Source organism: Tursiops truncatus, chromosome 1 (genome assembly GCF_011762595.2).
Source record: "Tursiops truncatus isolate mTurTru1 chromosome 1, mTurTru1.mat.Y, whole genome shotgun sequence".
Taxonomy (NCBI): Eukaryota; Metazoa; Chordata; class Mammalia; order Artiodactyla; family Delphinidae; genus Tursiops; species Tursiops truncatus.
The window spans coordinates 107392050-107399375 of record NC_047034.1 but is presented as its reverse complement, the minus strand read 5'-3'; positions in this window follow the sequence as shown (position 1 = coordinate 107399375).

Sequence of the window (7326 nt, the reverse complement as noted above, 5' to 3'; positions counted from 1 at the left end):
GCCATGGGAGTACCAGCTAGTGTCATTCTGCCACCCCACATCCATCAGGAAAAGGGATCCTTCTCCCTCAGCAATTTGGCAACATTGAAACAAAGTAACTACAACACAACAGTGTCAGAGGATGCATGACACCTGCTTTAAAAATAAATCTCCTGGCTTTGTCTTTCCCTTTATTTTCAATAAATGCTCTAGTATTATTGCCACTGCATTAATCTAGCAGCAGGAAACCATTATCCTATGACAACAGTCTCTCCCATTAACATTATCTTTTAATTTTAAGATTGTTTAGATGACTACTAGAAGCTACTAAATTAAGACAAAATGAAGAAAGAATTATTTTCTTTAAGCCAAGTGTTCAGTCAAGTTACCCACCCCCAATGTTGACTGAGCTGGCAAGAGACACCATTACTTTTGTATCAGATTACTAAAGACTATTTGGGTATAAGTTGAAATTTCTAGAAATCTAGACATGCTTTCAACGTCATCTAGGAAATAACCATTAGATTTTAAAGCATTATATATATTGTTTGCTCTATTACATGGTACATTTTAAGAGTTGAAAATACTGGTTATTTTTCTGGGAAGCAATTGTTGTAGTAAATAAAACAATAATGAAATCTCAATGATGGAAACTTAGGAAAGAAATAAAGGAAACATTTGTCTAGTAGAGTTTACTCTGAGAAATAATTGAATTTGGAGAATGCAGCAAAAATAAGACAGGAGGAAAATAAACCTCAATTAAAAGAAAGTCGTGATTGTTAGTGATTATTTAATGTCCTGACAAATGGACTTTAAGCTGACAGTCATATCATATTAAATGGTATCTGTAAATTTCATATAAAATATATTACAAACATTTTTTCACATAGTAAGTAACTTGCCGACTATCTGTTAGTTTAAAAAATTCTCTTTTGTTCTACGAGCTATATCCTAACACTTGAAGATACCCTTTAAAATCTTTCAGTATGTGTTCTGATCCATCCTCATCTGTTCCAAGGGTCTCAAGCCTTTCTTTCTAAAAGGCAGGGCTGGGCTTCCCTGGTGGTGCAGTGGTTGAGAATCTGCCTGCCAATGCAGGGGACACGGGTTCGAGCCCTGGTCCGGGAAGATCCCACATGCCACGGAGCAACTGGGCCCGTGAGCCACAACTACTGAGCCTGCGTGTCTGCAGCATGTGCTCCAAGACAGTGAGAGGCCCGCGCACCGCGATGAAGAGTGGCCCCCGCTCGCAGCAACTAGAGAAAGCCCTCGCACAGAAATGAAGACCCAACACAGCCAAAAAGAAAATAAAATAAATAAAAGGCAGGGCTGGTACAACTACAAATGAGGAATATACCTAAATAATTATTACAATATTGATATTATGCATTCAACAGTCTAGATCTGTGCTTCCCCACTCCCATGGGTAAACCACACAAAAGAAAATTAATAGAAACTGAGTTACTGTTTTAGTAGAAATCATACTGACAAAAAAAAAAAAAAGAAAGAAATGCTTAAGTTGTGAATTCCTCATATTGTTAATACAGTTCAAGTAGGCCATCAATATGTGTCCTATTTACTGATAGGTACAAAATAGGTGGTGGGAGATCAATCAAAACCCCCCTTCCATAAATTACCATGACTTCCAGAAATTATCAAAACTTCACTGGAGTGTCATACGTAGTCTTCCCAGCAATGAGTTATAGTCAATAATTCATTCCCTGACTGAGCTGATAACAGGCAGATATTCCAATAATGTGCCAGGATTTACTACTGGACACAAACAGTAAGTAGAAATTTCAATGCAGCGCTAAGTGTTATCTCAGTGGAGAAAAACAATAAAAACAGGACAGAGAGTGACATCTGGGTACAATGCTTGGATGTTTTAACCCTCTAATTAGGACAAACATGTACAAAGGTAGTGTTGTTTAAGTTTTCATTCTTTCTTTGCAGCAAATTGTTTCCAGAGTATTGTTCCGTAATGACTTCTCCTGGCCCTATTGTCAGAAAGCACAACAGATGGCTCTGAAAAAATACTGGAAAGAAAGTCTATTTTATTCTTGAGTTGCTTTCCCGAATTTTAAAATGGCTTGAATATTTTCCTTTTAAAGGAAACTCTCCCTGCCCCTGCCCCTGACCACACAAATGATCATCTTAGACTAAAGGTCTTAAATATATTTTCGGTGATTTCTTATCATACAGAGAAATCGACAAATTTGCTTTCTCTGTCAGAATGTTTTGAAGCTAGAAGAGAAGTGGTGATTCATCAAAAACAATTTTATTATGAAATTTGATTTATGTTGAGAAATATAAATGATGACGTTATAATGTGTACCTCTGCATGGAGGGAACACATTTTAGTCAATTGAGTTATCCAATTTTATTATTATTTAAAAAAATCCATATCTCATTGTTCGTTTTATTCTAAAGAATTTATGGCACTGTATAGAATAGAAATATGTGTTTTTCAAGTCTATGGACAGCTATGGATTGAACTCCGCTAATTCCACCAGGGTTATTCATTATAATTAGATGAATAAATATTATCATATTTTCATCAACTTTTTTGTGAGCAAATAGAGACCAGTATTATACTTTAAAAAATTACATTTTATTGCAAATCTACATAGAGAAAAAGCTTAATTATATCAATACTATAATTAAAAGTGACACTAACTAAAGAAGCTGTGGTTTGGGGTACTTGAAATTTCCGAATTATTAGCCTTTCTTTTCCCAAGAACTGTAAGTGGGAACATAGCAGGAATGAATTATGCTTTAATGCTTTAGTTTCTCTATCAATAAATGCTCATTTCCATCGTCTTGGAGAGGAACAGTAATTAATGTTAAATGGAATTGCTATTTTCTACTGGATTTATAATTTTAATATATATTCTTAGTAATAACCACCTCACATATACACAAATGGCCCAGTCATCTACATACCCTCTTTTTTAACTACTACAAAATTTAATTCATCCATAGTAAGATTTAACTCGACTTTAATAAGCATTGCCTGTGGGCCCAGTAGACCATTTCGAAGACCCTAATGAACAAATAACATACTCACATATATAGTCTCATAACTTATTTGCAATGATATATGCAGAATATCACTTGTGCTTGAATATTATTGACAAAATTCAGTCCTAGCAAGAGGTAGCAGGCGTAAGCCAAGTAATTTTTCCTATAATATCACCACTATGAAATATATTCATAGATGAAGATTTGCTGATAGTTCTGAGGCAGATTTGGGGGATTTTTAAGGTCCTGTTCCTATCCTGATAAACGTGTATGAAGAAAATGAGTCATTTCTTGCCACTATAATAAAAGTGGCTTTGCTATGTCAGACAAAATAATGTGTCACAGATGTATTTTCTTCTTTCCCATCATCTTTTCCACCTTTCCCATCATTTCCAGGAGTTTCAAATGCCCTTAACAAGTAGAATAATTAAAAGCAAAATCTACGTTGTAAATTATATTTCTGATCATACGGTATCAATGCTGTTTCCTTTTCCTCAGTGACCTTCTAATTGTTTTATTTCAACGAAATTGACTTTTTCACTATGCTTTTATATTACCCTATAAAGGAGAGGTTAGGATAGAATTTCCTAAATCCTGATCAACATAATTTGGTGGGACATTTACCAAATGTAGACATTTGGATTGCTTAAAAAAAAGAAAGAAAGAAAGAAAAAGATGTTCTAAAAAAGCAAGAACCTACCCCTTTATCACATGAAACAGTTAGTGAGATATTTATAAGAGATTTTGAGAAATACCAACAAAAGGCAGTCAGTGAATTTAAAGTATTATCAATATTTAAAGCCAAGATATAGTTATTTGAAGTATAGTCTTTTAGATAAGTTGAGTTCATTATGAATCCCTAATTTTTTGGGTTTTTTTTTTGCGGTACGCGGGCCTCTCACTGTTGTGGCCTCTCCCGTTGCGGAGCACAGGCTCCGGATGCGCAGGCTCAGCAGCCATGGCTCACGGGCCCAGCCGCTCCGCGGCATGCGGGATCTTCCCGGACCGGGGCACTAACCCACGTCCCCTGCATCGGCAGGCGGACTCTCAACCACTGCGCCACCAGGGAAGCCCCCTAATCTTTTTTAAAACCAATTATTTTATTGAAGTACAGTTGATTTACAATGTTGTGTTAATTTCTGCTGTACAGCAAAGTGATTCAGTTACACACACACACATATTCTTTTCCATTATACTTTATCACAGGATATTGAATATAGGTCCCTGTGATAGACAGTAGGACCTTGTTGTTTGTCCATTCGATATATAATAGTTTGCATCTGCTAATCCCAAACTCCCAATCCATCCCTCCCTGACCCTGCTTCTCCCTGGCAACCACAAGTCTGTTCTCTATGTCTGTGAGTCTGTTTCTGTTTCATAGATAATTTCATTTGTGTCATATTGTAGATGAATCCCTATTCTGAAATGCTGCAGCAGTCTCTCCGACTCTACCACTGTGCAGTACTTCTCCACCCCCTAGCGAAAACTGGCAGGGACCTAAGTGCCATTCCTCCTCCTCTTTCCTCATGACATCTGTTGGTAACTATCGTTGCTTCTTCTCTCCACACCTTTTATATTTTGGAATTGTTGCCCCAGATTCAAGCTTTTCAGATTCACTTTGGCTGAATCTTTTGATTTCTAGGGATCTCTACGATGGCAGCAATAATGGTAGGCAGATTTTTTAAAAAATGCCTTTCTAAAAAGACTGCCTTCAAAAACAGTTTTGCATTGACTTTAAAAGGTTAAAGTATATTTTTCTTGAGAAGGAGCTGGGGCACTTTGACGTGGAAGCTGTCATATCAGCATCAAATAATCTGGCCTTTCTCAGGGCACAGAAGGTGACACGGGTCTGTGTGGAACCTCTGGCTGTCCACGGGAGAGTCTCAGAGAACTGTCACTTGGAGAATGGAAAAAATGATTGTGATTTGAGGACTTAAAGGAGAAGAAGGGAAGGTATGGACAAATCATTTTGGGGTGAGTGGGGAGAATGAGGGCTTGATCTAAGATCAATATAGTTCCTGCATTTAATTAGGATTCAAGAAAGAAACGATTTGAGTTTCTCTTTCTTTTCTGAAGCACTGTATTCTTATTTCTCATTGTAGGTGAGTCGTTAAATGATGAGTGTATGACATCAGCTGAGCTTTCTTGAACTGCTGGGCACACTATAATACTATTATTTTGAATTTAGTTAATTTTACTATATACCAGGATTACTTTGAGCACTTTTATATCCGTTTGAAGAACACCTGAATGCAGAACTGCCTTACCCATAATGAACTTGTATTTACACAGTTTTTGCGAGTTTAGCATCAGTGGAAATAAAAGATTAACATTGCTACCTCATTCAACCTGGCCCTTTCAGACCACAAACATCTCGCTACCCAGATGAGAAAGGCCTGCTAAATGAAAGGAATGCAGAAATAAAGACTACCCAGAGGTGGCGCTGTGGTTAAAGTACACCTGAATTTTGATTACAGTGAATGAATTTATTTCCTACCCCTCTGAAGAGAGACTGTTAGCCATTACTGCTTTTGTGTTTCTATAACCACAGCATCAGCAAATAAAGGTCTCCAGTAACATACTCCCACCCACTCCAGTCTACAGGGACATGTGTAAAGTCCTCACTCCACACACAATCAGAGCCAAAACACTGAAACTACCTCCTAGGCTCCTGCAAGCCTAGAGATCTATACTGACAGTTTTATCTATCCTTCTCTCTTCTTTTCCTTCCACAAAAACTACAATCCTTTGGATAATTACTCAGTGATATCCGATGTCTGATTTATTTTCTAACATTTCGTTTTAAAATAAAGATTTAATTTCGGAGCACATACTTTGGGAAATAACTAAAGTACCACAATTCATTCCAGACCTATGTATTATGTGTTCTATAAGAAAATCATTTTTTATAGAAGGGAAAAATAAAGACGATTTGGCTTAATTCCTTCATTTGTGGATTAGAAAATGAAGGGCCAGAGCAGGAAATTTACTTATACGTGACAAATCATAACTTAATTGCAGCTCACTAAGATCTTGTGTTATCTCATTTTGATTATTATAAATTATTAACAACTGAAGCTGACCAAGGGAATTATTTGTATTATTATGTGTATTATTTGTTTACGGGGTTCCTTTCCCCTTTTTGTTTAACTGAGTTTTCTTTACCAAACTTCAAGGAACATTACATGTTTTTAAGTTGGCTTTCTTTAATCACACCCATCTGCAGCTGTTTTCTGTACAGAGTATTTTAATTATTATTATAGTTATAATGATTTTTTAAAAAGATTTTCATACGAAAAACTTCATATCAAGTTTTTCACAAAGTGACTTGATCATAAAAATGCAATTTTAAGTTCCAATCAATAAAAGTAAGCCATTTAATTTCGAGGTGCTAGAAATATAAAGAAAGGAGTATTCTAACTGGTATTTAAAAATGTCTTCTGCTTCATATTGTAGGCAATGACTATAGTTTCTTTTGCAGCCTTAATGTTGATGGTTTGAAAGACAGAAATCCCCCAAACAGACACTAAAACCATAGATGTTTAACATCTGCATTGTCTAGCCAGATTCTTCTGCAGGTTTCTTTCCTCAATCTAGCAGTACTGTGCGTAATACAGTATGAAAACTTGTCCCACAAGGCTGGTTTTACTTAATGATACTCAGCAGAAGGGCTTTGCACTTTCATGATAATTTCCACCAGAAAAATCTCTCTGGAACTTACTAATAATAATCAGACCTAATATTAGCCTCAGATCGGAGATTTATTAAACCTATTTGGCAGAGCAGATAAAGTTGAAGCATCTAGGCTGAGCTGCGGCCCTGGAAAGAGACACTCAGATTACCACCCTAATAGCATTCCTCAAAACTTGATTTATACTAGAAGTAACCTTTCTTACTCTCCAGAGGCTGTGAGATTTTGAATCTTGCAATAACTTCCATCGCTCTGGGGGCTACGAGAAATTTGGCCTCTCATCCTCTACAGTGGGGTGGATACAGGGGGCCAGGCTTTTCCCTTGAAGTTTTCCTCAACTTTGAACGTAAGGACTGTGATCTTTCTACCACCAGCAATTGACAAATACCTATGAAATGCCTACTGGGCACTTAGTTTATACTCAGGTTGATGGGGAGAAGCTTCTACCTTGTTAATGAAACTTCCACTAAGGTTCATAAATCTCTAACATCATGAATTTAAAAAACAAAAACAAAAGAACTCCTCAGAAACCATCTCTTCTGCGTGTGTGTGAAGTCCACCGCCCTGAGATTTCGACCAAGCTTTTCTACCTCAACAGGAAGAGGCCCATTTCTGAGACAGATGTGAAGTAAGTT